This window comes from Empidonax traillii, unplaced genomic scaffold (genome assembly GCF_003031625.1).
Source record: "Empidonax traillii isolate 1590-97213 ecotype Southwest subspecies unplaced genomic scaffold, ASM303162v1 scaffold36:size2505666, whole genome shotgun sequence".
In the NCBI taxonomy this organism is placed as follows: domain Eukaryota; kingdom Metazoa; phylum Chordata; class Aves; order Passeriformes; family Tyrannidae; genus Empidonax; species Empidonax traillii.
This window is the reverse complement of record NW_020955229.1, coordinates 1,430,197-1,452,579: the sequence shown is the minus strand read 5'-3', so window position 1 is coordinate 1,452,579 and position 22,383 is coordinate 1,430,197.

Here is a 22,383-nt window from a genome sequence, read left to right as displayed (position 1 = left end):
AATAGGAAACTTGTGTAACTTTTAATGAGTCCTTGAACTGACCACCTGTGAACAAGAGGTATCATAAACCTTGTCTCGTCAAATATGAAAAACAATCTGAGCATAAGTTTTTCCTTGATGTGGCTAATCTAAAGTGGGTTGGGAAACTGCTCAACTCAAGCTGTTCCCCCTGCAAAATTAAGACATGCCTACCCCTTCTGTCCAATGCCAAGGAGTGGAAGCTGCTATCATTTCACACGTTTGGAAAATTGCAAGTAATTAAAGAAGGAAAAAAACCCCACGCCTCTGTTTACTAAAGAGTGTGTTTTTTTCATTAGAAAGGTGTATTGACATATTTCTTTGTGGTCATAGTCGAGCCACTGGGGGAAATTTCAAGTCGTTGAAACTAGCCTGATGGTCTTTCATGTCGTCATGTCTTGTGACAAGGGATGAGTATGTGCTGTGAGCTGAATTCTGCACTCAGGAGAATTACATTTTCATATAAAATTAAATTCACATAACTTACTGCACAATTTCAGGAAAAAAAGTATGTGAAGAGTGTCATTTCATTTCAGCTGAACCAGCTTGTAGGTTTTACCAGCTCTGTCTACAGTGCTGATGGCTGGTTATAAAATGGAATCATACTTCATTTTGTTCTTATTTATGAATCATCTGTCAGATTTTCCTGTTTCACTTTGACTTCACCGTTCTGATTAAATCTTAATATTTTGGTTTTAAATTACATATCCTCTGGCTTATGATGCCACATGCAGAGATTTCTTTTCCTTTAGCGCTTTAATGAGATGCCCTATCAACATATCTGCATGAAAATTTTCAAAAATTATGAAAGAAAAATGTTATTTTTTCAACCAGGAATTTTCAAACACATTGAATTAAAAGGATATCCTGTTCTGAACCACAAAATATTTAAATGATGCTTTCCATGAAGTTTTGTGTCAGCATTTGTTGTAAAATGGTGATGTTGATGCCTTCAGAGGTAAACATTTTCAAGGCATCCCTTTTTTAAAAGATTTGAAATTCTGCATTTTCATCCCAAATCAGGAAGAAACAAAATGCCAAAAACTCAATAAAGTTTAAATTCCAAGTTTACACACAGTTTCTTAATTTTTAATCCACAGGTGTAAAACATCCTATGGGAACAAAATGCATGCACTGGAACTCCAGGGCTATTTTTTGGGAAGACTATAGATAGGTTGAATGCATTTCCCAGTGTCTGATCTGCAAGGGAGAATGGTGAAGTCAGAAAAAGAGAGGAGCAAAACCACTACAAATACACAAAGTGTTTTTTACAGAAATACTGGTGTGACCATCCCTTCTCTCTGATGGCAATCACATCACAGGTAAAGCGACATTTTGCTGCTTTTGGCAGCAATTGCAGAGATAACCTCTCCATGACGAGCAGATTTTCAGCAATAATTCCTGCGTGCTGGCCTGAACCTGAATTTTCTTTGATGTTAAACATAAATATCGGAGCATTCCTCCTATTTTCTTCTTGCATAAATAAACTGTCTACAGGCAGTGGGCAAAGGTACTTGTTATTGCGTTTCTGTTGTGACAGTGTCAAAAAAAAAAAAAAAAAAAAGTCAGGCTCGGTGTTTTCCGAAGGGCCATCTTTGTCTTACAGAGAATGTAATTGCACCCTTTTAAAGTATCATCCTGGTGCCACAGAACATTGTGTGGAGCTATCGAGTGATTTAATGCACCAATAATGCAGTGTTTTTGTTTTCCCACATTTTTAGTGGCAGTAGATGAAAACTTGGGACCGCACAGCATTGGTCTCAGATGAGCTTGGTCCCTCGTTTTTCCATTTGCCAGATTAGGATGAATACAATGCCTTAACATCTCCCACTCCTCATGTTAAAGATATTCTCCCAGCCTAAGTGCTGAATCACATCTCCCAACTATTTCCTGCTCCAGTTGTGCCTTCACTTGTGTTGCTTTTATTTACCGTGTCGGCTCACACCTTTCTTGGCAGTGTTGCTTTTCTTCCCCTTCAAACAAATATATCCTTTTCTCTATGGCAATTTTTGAGCTGTGTGCTCAAGTCAGGGGTTAGACAAACCTTATCAGTATGCGTGTGTGTGTGTGTGTGTTCATGTGTGCACTTGTGTATGGAATTCTGGTGTTTTCTCTTACTGAACAGGACAGTTGCATCGGAAAGCTCGTAAAAGCCAGAGTGGAACAACAGCACAATGCATCAAAGGGGGAACCCGAGATTCTTTCTTTCCATAATTTTAGCTGAATGCATCACACAGTGGCAATTATATGGCACATTTTTCTTCTAAAAAATTGGCCTCGTTGTGCCTCTAGACAACAAAACAGCATGAAGAAACCATACAGGCACAGCTTGGTTCCAAATAACCATGTTTACCTAATATACACAAATATGCCAGGCCTAACTATATAAATATTGCTGTTCTGACTTATTTCTGGAAGTTTCTAAAACATATAACATGGTGAGTCGAAAAGAACATTCGCTATTTATTTTCACTGTAGGAAAAGGCAGTAAATCTTGTATAAATATATTTGCAATGTGATAGGGAAAGATGACAGGAATGTCTATGGAGCATTTTATACCCACTCATGTGGTGAAAAAGACACAATGGAAAAATTAACTTGAGGTGTGCAGCTCAAAATCATATAAGAGACATTTTGATTTGTTCTAAAAAATATCTTCTATGGTATTTAATTTTAATTGATTCATGCCATGTTGGTTCTTTTTTTCTTTTATAAGATATTCAAGAGATTCTCAGGGTGACATGAAGCACTTTTAAGAGGACTACCAGTTATCTCCTCTTTTCTTATCTCTTGGGCAGCTTTTTCCAGCATTTAAAACTAGTGCTTGAGTTTCAAAGCTCTGTTCCACAATTGCTGTCAGATGAGGTGTATTGACAGAGAGGTTTTGCTCTGGGGACCTAATGTAGTATTTGAATGCATCAGAAATTGCAAATGATGCAAAATGACTTGGAAAAAAAAAAAATATTCCTAACAGAACTCAGAAAATTCCCAGCCCAGAAGCGTGACTGATTTTAATAAACCACAGATTCAAAAAGCAACAAAAGACAATTTCTGTCTGATTCCAGGGGAATCGATGACAGATGACTCTTAGCCCATGGCATGGGCACCTGGCAGTGCTTGTGACAGCGTTCCTGTGCCAAGGGCACAGGGCTGAGATGACACGTTCCCCTTCTCTGCCAAACCTGGCTGATAATGGGATTAAAGGCTGTAAGAGGCACCTGTGAGTCAAGTTTTGACTTGAATTGTCCCAGTGGTGTCTTCCACTAAGAGCCTTCTGGAGCAAAGTCACGGCAGGCGTTCCTCGCTCACAATCACCAGGCTGAGGATTTTCTTCATTTTCAGTTCCTAGGAAAAACAGGGATTTATAGAATCCAACTCCCCTCTCAGCTGGTGCAGAGATCAGGGCTGAGATCTAGCAAATACCACTTGCACATGATGCCGAGGTTGCCAAAAATTATTATTGACATTCATTTCCTGCTGTGCCAATCTTTGGGATGACAACTAGACCTACTACCAGGAGCTACATTTCACCTGTCCCAAACCTCTCCCAGAAAGCGAAGTGCTCTGTGACAGGGGCTGCCCCAGGGCATGAAATGGTGGAATCTTGCTCCATGTCACAGCATAAACCAGTTAAATTGGGGCACATCTGACCCTGTAAAACTGAGTATCGCTGTCATTGGAATGAGTACAAAGCAAGAGTGCAAGGAAAGATTGCTGGAGGGGAGGAAAAGAGTATTTATGAAAAGCATGGAATGAAAACCCTGTTCGTAGCTTAATTTTACTTTTTTTTTTTTTTTCCAAAATACTTGTTACCATAATTCAAATTCTGCAATTTAATACTGTAAAAATACCCCCCAAAATGTCTCCTCCCGTTTTTGGCATCTATTTGCTTTTCAAAGCATTTGAAACAACATGATTTGTAATTTGGCAGTTTTGTTTTGTTTTGATTTGGTGGGTTTCGTTTCGTTTATTTGCAGGGACAGAGGTGGCTCCACTCAGTTACTTTCTTATTCCTCTCTATTTTGTTTGGCCACTCTATAAATTTTAATATCTTCCTCTAGCTTCAAAAAACTAGATTTTGACTAAATGGCAGCCTCCTCTTTCTTCTGGCCACTTTCCAAAAGCCATGAAATACTTAAAAAATTGGAAACAGCAAAAAAATGTAAAAAAAAAAAAAAAAAAGAAGGAAAAACAAATCACTGACATTCTTTTGCGCTTTTTCTCCCACCCAAATATAAAGCTCCAGAATCTTCTTAAAAATCACTCCTTGAGAATAGAATTTTAAAATTTCAAGTGATTGGTTGGTAGTTATGTTTTCCACTTCTGTAGAAAATAAAATATTTTGTGACTGCCAACCTCATAGGAACATATTTTTTATTAAAAATAGGTCTCACCAAATGTTTTAAGGAAAAAATATCAAATGGGTCCAATAAATCCAAATGATAAAAAGGCTTAAGTTATATATCAATTTGCTGAAGAGATGAATATACTTATTTAATGCACAGCCACCAAAACCAATAGAAGATTTTTAAAAGAGAGTCCTTGAATGAAAAAACATGGAAAGACCTCATTGGACGACTATTCATTTCGGAAAACCAAGGAATAAAGGAAGAGAGATTCTTCAGGGGACTTAATTTAAAAAATCTGAAGATTTCTCAAGAAAACATTACTTAGTGTAGGTCCCTCCCTGCTGACACCTGTTTGGTCTCCTCATTTCAATCCTCTGGTATTAAGGTTGGGATTTTATGCACTATTGAAACCAGTTCCATCACTGATGTAGTCCAACAAAATTTAAACTGAAGAATTAATGAATTACCTCAAGTTAATGGTTGGACATCTTAGAGGTCTTTTCCAACCCTAATTATTCTATGATTCCTTTTTTGTTTGTTTGTTTTAATTGAATCACAAGACTAATCTCCTCCAGTTTTGCTCATGGGTTGGCTCTGGATTTGTCCCACTTCTTAGACCTATTCTTTATATTTCTTTTCTAGAAATCACGAATCTTTGATCACATGGGTCCAATTGCCTCAAAGCCACCACATGAACACTGTTTTTCCAGCCATTTGGTTTAACTTCTATTACTTTTTTCCTAGAGTTCTTCTCCATATTCAAATTAAAAGCGAACAAACAACCCAAACCACCTTTTTATTCCTTTTCCTTACCCGAATGCCTTGCAAAGCAAAGACAAATAACGGCTTTGATCTGGGGAGAGCGTGGATTTTTCTTTCTTCTTTTAACCAGGCAGAGGATATTCGTGCAAGGGAAGGATCAGGGTCAGAACAGACAGAGCTTGTAAGTGAAGTTGTCTCTCTCCAGGCCACGCAACTCTGCTGCAAGTTTCCCTAATGCCTTGGCAGTGATCTATGGCCCGACCTGGAGACACTGAGCTCAGACAAAGAAGCCAATTAGGTTATAACCTGGAGTTGGTTCAAGCCAAGGTCCTGTCGGTGATCTCTGGCTGCCTTACCCACTAAGCTGCCCTGAATCGTCATGTGGTTTAAATAGGAACAGGTTGTTTTGGTTTAAAAAAAACCCACAATAATAAAAAAAAAATCATAATTTCCCTAGAAATCAGAAAAGGATAAAATACGGAGGAGAAAACAAACAAACAAACAAACAAACAAACAAAAACAAAACAAACAAAAAAAAACAATTGCAAAAATTGTTTCCTCTGCAGTGAAAAGGCTATTTTTCTGAAAGCGATCATCTTTGCTGGTCTTCTTTCTGTAGATTCTGTAAGAATATGCTTTCATTATCAAATGTCCTGTTTTATTTAAAAGTGCATGTGTAAATGAGAATAGTGTTCATTTAAAAGTGCATATGTAAATGAGAATAGTGTTCAGAAAAAAAACCAAAACCAACATTCTAGTGTATTTACATTTGTTGAAAGGGCCAAACCATGAATCAGTGCTACCACGTTTGGAATTTCCTCTATATTCCCTTATTTTCTTAACACATTTTGGGGAGGGCGGAATTAAGACATGAGCACGGAACCTCAACTTCCACAAATTGACATGACTCCATCCAACTCAGTGGAGCTTCTCTGATTTATGTCAATCGAAGATCTGGGCTAAAGGTTTGTAGGAGTAATGGGAATGGGAGGATTTCACTGACAGAGGAGAGGAGATACTGCGGGGAGCTGCACATGCAGTGCGTGGCCATGACTGCTTACACACTAATTAAACCGGTTTTATATTTTGGTATTGGAAAGATGGTTAAAACCATCTGTTTCTTTTTAGAATATTCTACTAGCTCAGGAGAAAATGTGGTCAGGATTAGAGCTAGGTGATAAATAGTTTTTTGGGGGTTTTTTTCTTCTGCGGCTGAACATCAAGTTCTAAATAGGATTTGCGTCAGCACTTAAGGACAGATGTAAAGGTTTATTGCAGTGCGACAAACAACATGATCTTAGGTAAATCTGCGATGTTTTGTTTCAACCAAAACAGTGATTTAATTTTTTTTTTATTTGTTCCTATTTAAGCTTCCCTCTTTCTGCATGTTTTAACCCTTGCAATGTGGGAGCATGTAATCTAGTTTGAAACAAGTGTTGAAAGAAATATTCCTGATTTTTTTACTAAAGCTAATTGTTGAATATGACCCAGTCTGAGGCCTCCTACACATCAGGCAATCAACAGGCTGATGCCTCAGTGGAGTGTTCCAGCAAATTACCTGGCACAGCCATTGCAGGGTGGCTGTGCTGGAGCACATCCTTGGAGCTGAATTAGTGGTTGTAAATTGCCTCCACAAATCCCTTCCCTCATAGTCACTTATTGTCCCACATAAGTAGCTATCATTTTAATTGACAGAGTCTTGTATGAGGGATGCAAAATCATGAAAAATATGAAGTGCATCATACAGAGACAAAACACAGCTCCATTGAAATTATACCTTGTCAAGAGGGAAAATATTCTGGTTGGCTGAACACGAATCAAAGAATTTGGAGGAGCAGAATGCTGGAATTACCTGGTCTCAAAAGTAAGGATAGAAAAAGACCCAACTTGCTTATTTAGACTCATCTTTCTCTCTACTTATTTTTCTCTTCTGTTGGTCACAAACAAAGGGTGAAAGTTTAAAAAGGAAAAACAAAGAAGAACTAAAATATAAAGAATGACAACTTGTGTTTGTGGAGTAGGTAGTCCAGGAGACAGATGATGGCACAAAAGCAGTTCCCTTGGGGAACTGGTTGAACCCAGCACAAGTCTGAAGTGATAGCCCTTCAAGGGCCCAAGCACTGTGGGTTTGTGGGCCGTGTCCCTTCCCATAACGGGGTTTGAGTGGTTCACAGGCTCTGCACTGGCCCTATAAACAAAGATGAATTTCACTCTCTGAACACATCTGTCATGTTAGGGCTCTGACACCTTGCACGATGGTGCTTAGCAGTCCTGGTGCTGTGCACATGAGAAATTTTAGTAATACCTTTTTCTCCTCCAAAACAGATAATTAAAAAATAAATACATGTACGTACCTGTAATCACAGTTCTGTCATCTTTCGCTGCAAAGCCACAAATGGAATATCTTGTTCCCACACCTTCCTTGGCTTTGTTTTTTGCTCCATGCTTTGTATTGCCCTATGAAGCACATGCATTAATAAAACAAAGATCAGGATTATTTTCTCCCTATTTAAAAAACATAAAAATTAAACATACGTGACCGATGGGCTGAAAAATACGACAAATCAAAACATGTTAATCCCTCCTGAGTTCTATTTGATTTCACATACTGATATCCTTTACTGACAAGGGAGAAATATCTTACACCACAGGTTCTAATGGAAGTCAACAAACCAAGTCTTAAAGACTGAGGACAGAAGAGTCTATGTTTTAGTTTTTCCACTGAAAAGAGAGATTTTAAAAAAGAGGTTTACATTCACTATTGATTGATTGATTGATTTAATCCATCCACTGATAGCACGAAAGCTTCTGCTTTAGCACTTTGCCGTTGCTGCTTCACTGAACTATAGAGCTCACTTTTTGTGTGCAACCCTGAAATCAGCTTCAGCACTGAAGCAAAGGCCATGACACTAGAGATTTTCAAGCAGATGGAGTAAAAAATATTGGGTTTGTGTGTATCGGTGCAATAGGTGTTGAAAATATTAAAAAAAGAGGACCATTGATCAAAATAATAGATAGAAACATTTTTTAACCTGCACAAGTCCATACATGTTTGTATCTCCAACTGTACACACACGTACAAAGACATGCAGAAGTGTATCTCTATCTCCCAAAGTATTTGACATTCTCTATATATTTCAGCTTTTAGCTTGATTTCATTGACAGTTCAGTCAGAATATCATTTTGCCTTCCCTTGTGGCAAGCTATACATGTTGAGCCTTTTTTTTTTTTTTTTAACAGCACTCCTCTGCTGTTTTCTTTCTTTCGCTTGATATGTTTCATTTTGTTCTTGAAGCAGAAAAGCACAAGTTCCCAAATAGATTTTTGTTGTCAAAAATCAAGTGTGTTTAAAGCACAGCCAACTTGATGAGGGTTTGCTGGAAGGGGAGAAGGAGGTTTCTCCTGCTACCCTGACGGTGCTTGCATTGTGCATTGGCCAACAGAGAAGTCAATCTCGGGGTGAGGACCAAGGAGTGCAAACCTGAAGGATCTTGACATCTATGATTTAATCATTAGGACGAGGTGCTTTGCTCAGGAACGGCCTCAGGAGAAGGTCAGATTTCAAGGATAACACTTGCACCAACAGAATGGTGTAAGAGAGATTTATTTTCTCACTCCAGATATTTATTCAATATGTTGTGAGTGCAACCAGTGTATTTTCTGCCCTCACATTCAAAGCACTTTTAAGGAGAACATGTATCAGTGTACACAGTTCATGGATGAGTAGACTGAGGCATAGCAAGAGCAAATGATCTGACAGTTCAAAATTAATAACTAAATCAGCAAAACAAGTTGCAGAGGAACACAAGCAACTGGCTGTGCTGGCTTGTTTATTATTCTAAATACATTAACGTACCTCAGGCCTGACTCCCCTTCCTGAAGGCAAAGCTTTTTTGATGCAAAGCTTCCCAATATATCCAACTTTGCACTGAATGTTCCGAGAAATAAGAGTTAACTTTAATGGAAGCCTGTTTGTGCTTTAAAATATCATATATATAGCTTGATTAATGGAAATAGGTTAGAAAGAAATGTATTTTAATATGGAGAACGTAGTTACCAGTGCACTATCAGAGCACAACTGACATGGGATGCAGTCTAAACAAAAGTCAGCAGCTACTAATGAGGCTTGTTAGTGATGCTAATCTATGTAAATGTTATTAATTGAGAACATCTATCTTTTATCTCCAACATTTGGTAATCAGGCAATTAAAAAACAATGACATTCCCGGCGGTTGTTCTCCCAGTTAAAAAAAAGTGATCAAAGAGTCCTGAATAAGGAAAGGGAAAGTCCCTTATCAAGAGCTGGGCCTTGCCTTGGGCTACCAGGGCTCATTAAAGGCAGAAAAGCTCTGTTGATCACCAATTAACCTGATTTGTAGGAACTCTGATAAAGACCTCAAACAACATGAGTTTTCTTAACTATAATAAATGACACAGTTTATTGACAAAAATAAAAACGTTTGGTTTGAAAAAGAACATAAAGGAGCTATTCAAATTGGATAGCCCTACCACACACCAGGCCTGGAAGACGTGGGATGGGTTTAACTTCACCACACTGGTGGCATATTATCAATGCCAGATACAGTCAAACCTATTAACAGCCATATACACAACAACCAAATATATACATATTTGGTAGCTGTCACATAAATTTCTGTCATCTCTAGTCATAACAGACAGCAGATTGCATTAATTATGTATGTACTATGCTCATGAATGGAAATTCAGCGCTCTAGGGTGAACTCTGCATCTCGAAACACGAAAGTAAAAAAAAAAAAGGGATATTTTCTTGAGGCTTAATTGGTGGACATTTTGTGATTATAGTTTTTTTTTTCCTTAATCTTAGCAGTTGCTTTAAATTATCCCCAGTGTAAATTTCCATATGGCTTTTTAACCCATTCTTTCCTTTCTGGAGAATTTAATTCTTCCTCTCAGGTATTGTTCTTGGTGTCATGACTAGTAGGTAGAGCACTGCAGTGTGACTGTCAACTATAATTGTAATTATTGCCAGCAGTTCATTAATTCACATGGTGATGGCCTATCCCTGTTTGTCTCTCTGGAGAAAGAGGGAATAATAACTAAATGGAAAACTTGGGCCTTGATTTAATGGAAGAAGTGGCACAAATACAGTACTAAATTCAAGCCTTCTCTGTATTTAAATGTTAAATGGTTTTGGTTTACACCACAGCTATTCTGCCAAACCTCTGCTAGAGATAAATTGTCTGCATAGTGGGGATCTTGCCAGCATTAGCATGTCTTATCAAATTATACCCTGGGATTATATTGCTTTGTATGCAACATTTTAAGTGTGCTTTTGGTCTCCAATGATAAAATGCATTTGCGACCGTAAGACTAAACCTGCCTTATTAGGTCTATGTCCATGATCTTTATGGGCCAGATTTGACTTTGATAAGAATCAGACTGGGTCATAAAGTGAAAAAATACCACTGTCACTTTTTCTGACATATCCATTTGACACGTGCAGGACTGTATCTCAGGTTTATACATCAAAAATTCAGCTCACTTTTCTTCCTTGTGATGGACACCTTCATCATTTCCACAAAAATATTTTCCTCAAATATTTCCACAAAGATATCTTTTCCTCCTCACATCTGCCTTTTTCATTTTCCATTCTTGTCTTTTCAATGCAAAAGTGAAGTAGTAAAGAAAATCATATGGGAGGTCCGACACCTTTAAATGAGCAATTTTTAAGAAACTTCAACTCTAATACACAAACTGACAATATGTCACATTTAGCAGAGAATGTTGGGTGTCAGAAGACACGTCTGAGAAGAAACAAAAAAGAGAGACATAGCAGTGAGGGTAGCATGAAGTGTCAACAACCCCTTTGAAGCCCAGAAGCCTTTTTATTAAGATTATAAAATGAAAGATCAGCTGCTCAACGTTGGAGCATCTGAATATTTTGATCTGTGGTTTTGCTTTTTTAACTAATGCATCAGTGCCTCTCCTCCCCCCCACCAAAAAGGTATTAGTTAGTGATATCATGGGTGAGCTTTTATCTTACCATATAGATCTGAGCATGTTTTACAGCAACGATAATTATCTCTAACCAGCGATTTTGGTTGGTCTTTGATATAGCTGTTCAAGCAGATGCCACCATAGAGATTCTATTATGCACAAACAATTGTATTTCATTGGTAAGTGCCCTGCATGCCTACCTCATTATTAGAACCCAATTAATTTTTCTTTGTAATAAAATGGAAAGACTTAGAGCTAACAGGAAGGCTAATCTAAAGAAATTTGGACCAACCGCAAAGAGTACCTGGAAGAAGCATAAAGGAAGAAGAGCGGTAATTACGTGACACATGCACACACACAAAAAAAAAAAAAAAAGAAAGAACATGAATTGAAGTTTCAGAAACAGGCCCAGGGAGCACAGATCGCAATCTGGCTAGATTGTGAGAGTGGTACTAAGATGTCTTAATTATATGATTGATGTAAGCTTCAAAAGGAAGCTCAGTGTTCACAATGGCTACGAGGTTACGAGTGTTATCTAACGTATAAAGAAAACTACCACTGAAGGCAAACAGTGCACGTGAAACCTGAGACCTTTCTCTTTCAGGACCAATCAATAACGTCTTATTTTTAATCTGTATTATGTTTAAGAAAATGTGATGAGATCCCCTGATTGAAAATCACACAAATAATTATGCAAATAATGACTGACTTTGTAGAATCTACAAGGACTGGATCTACAAGAAGTGTCGTTTGAATTCCTGTGACACTGTATGTGAGGGGACCTGGTTCAATTACCTGATAGAAGTACATAGACTACTTGTTTGAGGCTAACTGGGAAAAGCACTGCTTGGGGACACTGATTAACACATTCTAACACAGTTCTGATTACTTTAATCCAGTGACTTAGATTACCAGCAAATTATCTGCTTTCAAGATAGCAGGGTTAGCTGACACTGGGAATCTCCTCTTGGAGGGAATTCTGGTATTTCAAGCCTTGTTTTCCTCCAAATCAGAACAAAATCCCTTCCAAATTCATTATTTTAGGAATCCGGGTTTTTTACTTTTTCTTTCAAGCTTCTGATTAGAATTTAATTTTGATTCAGTTTTACCATTACCATTGTTAATATCAGTGGGAAATAAATGAAGAAAATTTAGAATCCATCAAAGGGAAATGTTTTTATAATTTTGGGGTAAAGATTCTATGAAAAATCAATACAAACCTTCCTTTTAGTCAGCAAACCATTGTATTTCAGAAGGATATTTCTTCATTTGAAAACTGCAAATGGAAGGTAGTTTCTGAGCTCTCTGAAAAATTGCAGAAGGTGACCAAATGCTCTGAATGTCTCTGGCTATCAGTACCAGTCAATAAAGTGTTTTTCTGCCTTTCTTTTGGTGCTGAGATATTTGCTTCAGGGGATATGAGGAAATGTTATCTTTGCATACAAAATGCACTCGCCTGTGTACATCCAACCAAGTTTATTCAAAGGAACTAATAAGTATTTCTTTGTGAGTATCCAAAATGACAGATTAGATAGATGGACATAAGTCTTTATCCACAATGGATGGAAGAATGAAATTAAAAGCTATAGGTGCACTGTGGCACAGCATATGTTTTTAATTCAAGCATCCACATAAACATCTCCTAAGATGGGTTTGAGTAGTCCAGACTACCCAATCTTCTCAGGGTGTATTACTGAAGGGTAACTCACTTGCTTGGAGATACCCAAATAAAATCGTAACACAGTTGGCCCACTTCTATTTAAAAGTCCTTCTGTGAGTCCTGATTGACCAGGCATGATGGTAATAGAGTGAGAGTTAATGCTACAAGCATTACACAGAAGAGGCAAAAATAAAAGCTCTACTGTGCAGACAGGAGGGGTGAAGGGTCCATTGAAAATCAGAGAGATTAGCAACTCATCACATTATATGTGGGTTATCAGGAGACAGAGGTAATGAAAGTGAGACCTATATCCTTGATCAATAAGAGTTTGACTGCATTTTGAGTTCATTTTCCCCTGCCGAGAGTGAGACAGCAAGCTTACTATTGATCACAGTGTTAATCCATAACTAGTCTGGGCCCTAGCCTAGTGGAACAAGGAGGAAAAATAAGATAATAAGCAGGAACTCTTGATCTTTTATTATGGTGTGCTAGATAAAGAGAGTGCAAGGTTCAAGGTGAAATACTTTATGGTTAACCCCTTCTTTGCCGCTTAACTCCGAGTGCGTGAATGAAAGTAAATTAGCCGGGCCCCGTGTTTTGATACGTATTGACCTTGAACCCTGTTGACAAACCTCTCACTGTGACACCCACACGTGTGTACAGGTCACCACTCCACATCTCTTCAAAGCCCAGGGGACGGAGCGCTCACGTGGCATCTGAGTGATATCTGAGCATCCTCAGCTGGTGAAAGGCTCTGTCTGATCCCTGGGATAAGCAGGAGTGAGCTGCTCTAGCTGAGGAGATGCATCCCTAAACCTCACCTTAGCGCTGTTGTTTGAAAATCAGACTTTTTTTATTCCAGCCTTTGTTAGAAGCGCATGTAGATGTTCCCTGGTCATTGCTTTTGGTTGTGGGTTGTCTTCCCCCCCCCCCCCCCGGTGTTTTTAACAACATGTGCAATTAAGACAACTTACTCTTTCCCATGGCAACATCTGACTGATGTCAGGGACAGCCACTGTTCTGAGGTGAGCAGCTGATGGCAATTACCTTTTAATAAATCCTGGGGAAAGGAGCAAAATTAACTTTATTATTGCAAGTGTCTTTTTAAACCATGAGTATTCCATAAACTGTAGCTTCAGTAAAATTTTGAAATAGCACCATTGCCCTCAAGACTAAGATGCTCTCTGTTTCTTAATTAAAGTTTCTATAAAGCATTCAAAATACAAGTTTAAGTTCCTTCCACTTGGAGGTGAGGAGCACACCAGGAACCTAGTCATGATGGAAACATTTCCCCTGATTCCTGTATTGATATTAGAAATGTTTGCATCTCTGTACGCATTCAGCCTTACTGTCCAGGAATGTAATCCCATCACATCTCACCAGACAACAGCTCAATACTGGTATTTCCAGTCTGGGTTACAGTGACCCACATTCCATCAGAGCAATGGCACTGCCTGTGCTGTTGGAAATGTCTTTGGGATGCGATTTAGAACAGCCTTGTAAATGCAGTTTAGGACGAATGGTTTCATTTTCTTTAAAAGTGGAATAAAATTAACAGAATTCCTCTCTATTCCTTGGTTTTTTGGGCCAAAAGTCACAAGTCTAGGTAAAAATTATTTATCTGCTGTAGACTTCATCAATGCACATCATCTCTAGTGAATGGAGAACACAAAGATGCCAGCACACACACGACATAATGTGATAATTTGATCCAAAAACTTGGCCAAATCATAATTATACTCTGTCTGCTAATGCCACATTGCTGTTTTGGTTGGGTAATGTACCTTTCAGCTCTCCCAGGCTACAACTAACTCATTCACATAGCCCATACAACTAATTTACAACCTCTCTGGAGCTACCTCACAGTTAGCTCCTTTTAGTAGTTGTTAAATTATCCCTATGCATCCTTTACATGTTGCATAATTTGGTTGGGATAATTAATGCCTGTAAAGCACTCTGAGGTTTGGGGATTAAATGTACAGTATTACAATGATTTATTCTGGCAATGATGATGATAAATATATTCTACAGCAAAAAAAAATGACAGCAACTTTAATATGCTATTAAAAACACAAACCTGTAGCTGGAATGCTCTTTTCCAGCTGTGAGTGCCCTGTAGTCTCAGATACTCAAAAAGAGAGAAGATTAATCTTCAAGTGGTAGACAGTCAGTTATTCTTTAGTGTTCAGCATGTTTTACACAAGGGTGTGTAATGCAACTACTCGCTGTAACATAAATCAGTTTATGGACAAAACAAGAGGAGGGAAAAAATCCCATTGTTCTTTAGCTTAATAACACAACACACACATACCAAAAAAAAGAAAAAAAAAAAAAGGGGGGAAAAATGAATTGTGAAAGTCCCAAGAAATTGCAAGAGTGTTTTTAAAGAATATCAAATTGTTAAAATATTGCTTTAGGCAGCACCCACGGGTTAAGCTGAGTGATCATTCCTGCACAATATAGAGAAGCGGATACTCCTGCAGATCAAAAGCAAGCATCTCTTTGCAGTTTTAGGGGCTGTGTTTACTGGACTTTTCTCCTTTATTTTATAGTATTTCAGTAGTTCAATGAATGCTATTAGTTTTATATTCTGAAAACACAGCTTTGACTGCAGAGGCTCAGCTAGTAGATGCCTTTAATTCAAGGTGTTGGTTTTCCCCGACAAGGAGGTTTCCCCAAACTCTCTCATCTTGTATTTGTCATGCACTTGAAAGCACTCATTAAATTTGCAATGAAAGGAGGTGGTTAGAGCAGAGGAAATTGTAAAGTGGACTCTTGCACAGGAGCTGCTTTTATAAGGCCATGATCTAGACTGGACACTGCCTCGAGTTTCTTATACAGCTATTTATAGATGCACATGAACAAGGCATAGATTTGTGTGCTTTGAACAACATCCCCTAAATCTTTATGGATTGTATTTTCTGACTACAGCCTCCATTTATGCACATGTCAATATTTAGTGCAATCCCTGCACAAATAAATGTTATTGTCTTCATCCAACCAAGGCAGCAACCTTAAAAATATCACTCATGACAGATGTGTGTACAGAGATTCTAACACACAAATAAAGACGTCTATATTCATCTTGTATAGCGTGTGCCAAACCAATAATGAAATGTAATGTAACATTTATAGTCAGATCAGAGCTTTGTGGTTTTACTCTCCTGAAAGTCCTACAGTTCTCAGGCTGACATTTCTGCCCAAGCTGCCCCTGGGGAGGGCTGCAGAGCCCTGCTAAATATTTGCAAATGAGCCTGTTTCTTGTGAAAATCTAATGTGGAAAGTTTTACCTTCAAACTGCGGGGTAAATGAATCTCCCAGTTCATTAAGGAAGGAGAGGGACCAGAGTTTGGAGTTGGAAGACTGGTTTACTCTTTACTTAGGAAGGTTTAGGAGCCTTAGGGCGCTTTCACTGTGTTTCTAGGAGTGAGAACTCAAGAGTCGGCCTCTGGAGATAGAGCAAGGCTGAGATTCTGCAAATTGAGTTATGCATTTTATTAAATAGGGAAGAATGTATAGGAAAGGAAGACAGAGAAAACAATTATAAAAATAGTTCAATTAAGATGGACTTTAATGAATTTATGGTCTAGTTTTCACATATAGAAAGTGCTCAAAGTGAAGACCTAAACAGAGTCCCTCAAGTCTACATCTGCTAAGTTCTTACTTTCTATGCTCAGTTGTTGAATAAGTTAGGATAGGTCATTAACTGTCTCACAAAACGCTTTTTAAAATCGGAATTAACCCCTTGGACATTTTTTTTTTTTTTGCCAATTTGTCAAGTTACAGCTGAATTTCCTTAGGCAGAGTTAGACATTCAGCTCTACTGCAATTGAGATGCTCCAAAAGGACCAGGAGGGATGTGGCAGAGGCTGCCAGGTAGAAGGGAAAAGTGCAGCCTTAGAGGACAGCAACCAGATGCCAGCATAATTCACAGCCTACACAGACAACAGCAACAAAAAAGAAATAATGGTAGAAGGTGTCACTTATATTTTTATATTCCACATTTTTATAGTTTGGAGCTCTTTGGTGACCTGTGCAAAATGTTGCTCATAATTATGCCCCCAGTCCATTTTGTAAAAATCAATGCCTGGACATGCTGGAGATATCTGGCATAAAAATTAATTCTCCTGTACACAGTGTTAAAATGATAGTGGGCTATTTTACTGTAACATACACTATAATCACACTGAGGAATACTGGCATGAGACATTACAAATAGGGTTTCAGCTCCAGATTGCAAAAACTAACAATAATTTCTGTAATTATTTTATATTAATTATAGGTCATCTACTAATATCTTCAATTAATTAATGCTGTAATGTGATTATGTAATTTATAGTTACTGATGAAAAAGGTTAATTTGTCAAGAAAGACACAAGGTAAACAGAAATGTTATTAAAACCCCATATAAACATTCATTTGAAAACTTGAACTTGAACATAAAGAAACAATATAAAGAAATAAATGCCTGAACACCTATACAGCCATCTAACCATTGGAATCTCATAGAGTAGTTGGATTTCTTAGAGGGGTTATTTTCTCCTTACAAATGACACATCAGTGGTTTCTTTTTTGTTTCAGCAAGAATTTAAATTAGAAAAAAAACAACAACAAAACAAAAAAAAAAAAAACAAAACAAAACAAAACAAAAACCCAAGCATCAATTCTGGTATGTTTAAGAAATCAATCCTTTTTCTAAGATTTTAGCCAATGGCATTATTTTTAAATATTTTTAATTATTATTGTGATTTCATTTGCATGTTCTTATTGAGGACAAATGTAAATAGAAGATAAGTAGTTTAGTAAATCAGATTGGTAACAATTTTGTAAGCAAAGGTTAAAGTCTTTGAAATGTAAACAATTTTTTCTTTTAATCATATAGATATTTTCAAAGAGCTTGCAATTTGCTTTACTATCAGCCCTAAAATTATACTTTCTGGGCTGAATTTCCCAATGCCATAGAGCTTAGGAAACCAGAATTACCCTCAGTAGGATTCACATTTCCATGTTCAAAGTGGGCAAACAAAGCCTTCAGATCCCCTTCTTCCAGCGTATCTTAAAGCCACTGTCAGATTCCTTACACATCAGCTTGCTGCTGGATCTCACAAGCTATTTTATGCCTGAACAACTTCACTCAGCAGAATATTTTTTTCTGAGTTCACTGGGATTGCTCTGATTTATTTAAGAGCTGACAGCTGCTGAAGTTCTTGGGAGTTCTTTGAAGGACGTTTCCTCTTCCTACACACTTGTGCAAAACCAAGGATGGCTCAAGTTGGGATAGTCAAGGAAATGAGGCGAACGACTGACAAGAATCAGGCAGTTGAGAGCCACGATGTTAAACAGGTGTAGTGGGATCAGAAGCCATCCCTAGTGTTCATTACTGGCATATGCTATAATACTATCAAATTATTTCAGCAACCTGATGTGAGAATAGGGTGTGGGGTGGAAATTTGCAGATGGTAACAAGGGCAAAAAATGCCGAGTGAATTTTAAATCTGCACAGCGTAACATTTTAGCATCAAAGTGAGCATTTAGTACCAAATACCATTAATTAACATTTCCATGGGCTTTTTATTAAATGCTTGCTCAGCAAGTCAAGTGTCTTTCAAGCTCCGAGCAGCTGTGAATGTATAAAAATATATTGACACAGATATATTCATGCATGCAAATAAATGTATTTCTTTCATTTGTTGTGAATGATTGTTATTATATTATAGGTTTTTAGCAAGTTAAAAACTAATTTGCATTATCAATCTGAACAGCTGAAAGGGGGTTGCACATTAATACCTGTCTACCTGTTTGTAATCACTCTGTAGCATCTGGTCCCAGCTAATTCCCTGTTTTCTACTTTTTAGCAGCTCTCCAAGGCAAGGGGTATGGGCCCTAACCCAGTTTCACTTCCAGCATCTCTTTTAAGGCTACTCAGGTGCTCATTTAACAGTGCCTTTCAGTCCAGAAAGGTCAATCAATGCCAAACCAGACATAAAAAGGCATAAATTAAGTTTAAAATAATGCATTGCAATGAACAGTCCTGCAGCTAAGTGCGGTTCTAACAGCTTAATCATCACACCCAGTCAGCAGTCACCTGATACCTTTTGTTTTTACCCTGCGATAGTAACTAAATTAATTTGTTTCCTAATAAAATATTTCAGGATGTTGAGAAAACACAGATAAGTAGACAGAATCCTTATTAGGATCATCAGTATTAACATAAAATCCTTTTGTGCTCATTAAAGAAAATACAGTCAATTTAATTAATGCACATTAATCCCCAGTTGACATTAAAATCAGCTAAAAAACAACACTGATATAGATTATTAAAATGAGACCAAAAAAGTGTACAAGGTGGCCCCTATAGGAAGAAAATAATTCCTGAAACCAAAGGTTCGTTCTTTTTTTTTTTTTTTTTTTTTTTTTTTTTTTTTTTTTTTTTTTTTTTTTTTTTTTTTTTTTTTTTTTTTTTTTTTTTTTTAATGGAAAATATAATCCAACAGGAGCCACCATTGCCTGCCCATTACTCCAAGGAAAGTTTGCACCCACAAGTCATTTTAATGTGGGACTCAGCGACAGAGAGACACACTGGAGACAAACATCTGTCCCATGCTGGGATGATGTGGAAAACCCTTTGTCATCTTTACATGAGTCCTTGCTGGAAGTGCAACAGTGGATTTTGCCAAGAGACTGAGCTGGGTTATTTTCAGGACTATTGCTAAGCTTGAGAAACTGCTTTTCACCTTCTTTTATCCCATGTGTGCTTTTTGTCCTTTCGTTGCCTTGGCCATGATCCAGCAGCATGTTAAGGCGTGGTATGATCTCCAAGTGGGTGAGTGATCTCATCCCTGTTCAGCACAGCCCTCAATTTTATTTTAGACAGGAGGTGTCTCAGTGAAGTCCGTGAGATCCCTCACTTGGCACCAGTTAAGCAGGTGCTTAAGAGTAGTATCACAAAAAATGCCTGAGTGACTCAGGTGTGTCAGACTGATTTTCCAAAGCCTTGTAGGTGTTCAGGGACCTAAATCTCATAAGCCTTAGGTGTGTGTTCAAACCTATCCTATGCTTGGATGTGTGAGTGCACATCAAATGCACTGGCTGGGAACAATGCAGGTATTTGAGCCCCACCTGATTAGGAGCTGTTTGCTGGCACAGGGCTGTGCTGGCGTGACGGTACCAGCCGTGGGACGTGAGTTCTTGTTTGCTCGGGGACCTCTAAACCCAGCACTGCACTGAGCTCTGCAGGAAAGCTCTGCCAAGATCAGGCTCCTCTGGGTGAATTATCAGTCCGTCCTCAGGGATCTGCCCTGGTGCCCAGCGTGGAGTGGGACTTGAGGGACCATTCAGCATCCAGTCTCCTTCCCTTCTGAGCTGAAATATCAGAAACTGTGGAGCTTTGAGGGCTGGGATTTGCAGTGGCAGTGCTTTAGGTGCCTGAAAGCACAGGGGATCCAAGACTTACCAGCTTCCCCAAAGAGCTACATTTCCTCCTCTGTTTCCCTGGTGCTGGCTCTAACCACAGAGATACAGAGCCATGCTCACACTTGCATTCTCTCTGGCCCAATTTTTCTGCAGAATGGAGCCATTTCAGGAAGAACTGGTGAAAATGTGACCCATTTCTCTTCATCTCCCAGCAGAGATGGGGCAGGGGTTTATGTCCTGTCAGATGGAGGATGACCTTGAGCTTAGATCACCATCCCCCTGGTCCTAGTCTAACCCCATGAGGGCTGATGAAAGGTTAGGAAAAGCACACCTTCCAGGAAGGAAGAGAAAGCAGGTCAGTCCTTTTTCTTCACCAGGTTCATTTTCTCTTTTAGAGACCCCCCCCTGGGCAAGCACAGCAGCCTCATTTGTGAAGGGCTCGGAGAAAAAGCAGAAAATACCAAGCTGTTCAGCCCTGCCGAGGGACAGAGAGCCTTAGACCTGCCCAGAGGCAAATTCTGGCAAATGCCAGGCTTCAAGGAGAAAAGCTGCAGTGCCTACAAATTCTGGGTTTGTTTTGACCAGCAGCTGCACAGGCATTTTGAGAAGACACATTTTGGACATGGGTATATAAGTGCTTCTGTACACTAGACTAAGTTGCCTTTGAAAATTGGTTTTAGATGGCTCTGCAAATATTGTCTTACTACTTTTTTGTTGAATAGGGACTGAAATGGAAGGTGCACGTTGAGATATTGATTGTCAAAGTGTAGCTTAGATTTCAACTGAAGATGGCAGAAATGTTTCCTGAAAGAAAAAGATGTACTAAGTTCTGATTTAGAATTCTTGTGTATATGGCAAAAATCAATTCATTTCCATAGAATGTAGGATCAATAATATGGAGCTGTGCTCCTGGACACCAGTATTTCTAAAATACCATTCATATCACAGCAGGTCTTATTTAAGGTAGTGAGAGTTTTGCCATTGATTGTTTGGTTACATTGCACTCTATATTTCTTCATCAGTTCCTGGTGTTTTTGTTTTGCACAGATTTTAACTCCAGAGAGACTTTTTTTTTTCTTTTCCTCCAGGATTTCTGTCTCTATCAAAACCTTATACCCTGCCTTCACTATTGATTACACTCACATGCTCTTATCTTTAGCTTATAACTTATTTTATTAACTACTTTAAAAAGTGAAGATAAAACATGAAAAAGGAGAAGGGGAATTGTGTGGTTATCCCATGAACAGTGAGGGTTTATTTTTAGAACATACCTAGTTGCTGACAAAATAGAACTTGGGGTTTTCTTTTTAAATGGCATGACACGTTCCAAACTATGATAAGGTTTTGGGCTAATTAAATAAGAAGTAAGGTTTGTTAATGTACAGTTTTTATGATAGATGTTAGTATGTCGAGTCTTTCCTTCTTTTCGCTTCATATTTTAAAGTTTCCTTTTATGTGTGTGAAAAATGAGTAAAAGTGTCAAGTCTTATCACACCTGACCTTGCTTTTTGGCTAGCCTCTTTCCCTTATCTATCAAACACATTACTCTCCCCATCATAACGTGGTAGTGCAAACATCGCAGCTGGCCAGCAAACATGACCAAAGCTACCTTTAAACTACCTCTAGACTCTTTAAACTCAACTAAAAGGCTGATTAGGTTCCACCTCTTTGGTCATTATCTTATTTCGATAGCCACGCAATGAAAAAGCAATCTAGTAAAAAGCTCCCTCCTAGGAAAACTAGTTAAAGTGTGTGCTTGCTTAGGACGGTGTACTTAAAGAAAACAATTTATTCGTTCGTCAAAACCAACTGTGTAAACTAGTTTAGCTGTTTGCCGAGGCTTGGAATGAACAAACGTTGTTGTTTTCCTCCCACAGCTCCTCGGGGAGGGAGAACGGCGGGTCGGGGCGGGTCCGGCCCCGGCGCTCCCGCAGCGCGGTGCGGGCAGGGCGCGGGTCCTGCCCCGCACCCTGACAAAGGCAACAGCCCTACCTCGCCCCGCAGCCCACGCAGGGTTCCCTCATCCCCTTCCTGGACAGGGAGAAGCCGCCTCTCAGAGGGAAAAGCGACGGGAACCCCCGGGCGCGCTCCATCTCCCTCCGGCTGATGCTCGCCCCGGGACTGCCTCGGAGGTGCATGACCCTCCCCGTGCTGTTTGATCCGTTCTCCCTCTCCACCTTCTTAGGAATTATCTTTTTTTTT